This window comes from Telmatherina bonti (assembly GCF_933228915.1).
Source record: "Telmatherina bonti genome assembly, chromosome: 14".
Lineage (NCBI taxonomy): Eukaryota > Metazoa > Chordata > Actinopteri > Atheriniformes > Telmatherinidae > Telmatherina > Telmatherina bonti.
In genome coordinates, this window is record NC_136612.1 from 28,655,569 (window position 1) to 28,655,920 (window position 352).

Below are 352 nucleotides of genomic sequence, written 5' to 3' on the forward strand. Positions count from 1 at the left end.
TGCACTATAAAAAATAAAAAAATAAAAAACGAGGGGGGGGGGGGGGGGGGTTGTAATTTGATATGTTTAATCTGTCATTTTTATGACCTGCAGTTCACTTTTGTTAATGTTACATCACCTCTTAAAGACACAGGGTTTGTAATGTGATTTATCGTGTATATGACTGGCATTAGCAAATGCTTCTAGTTTTATTGGATGATTGCCAACACGTGAACTTCTTATTGTCCAGCTAAGGAAAATGTGTGCAACTCGTTTTGCATAGGCTTGCCAAAAACCAAAGACTGTTTGTAAGTCTAATAAAACACCTCCAGTCTTTTCTGCCCTTCTAGATCATGTTAAGACTTTATATGTG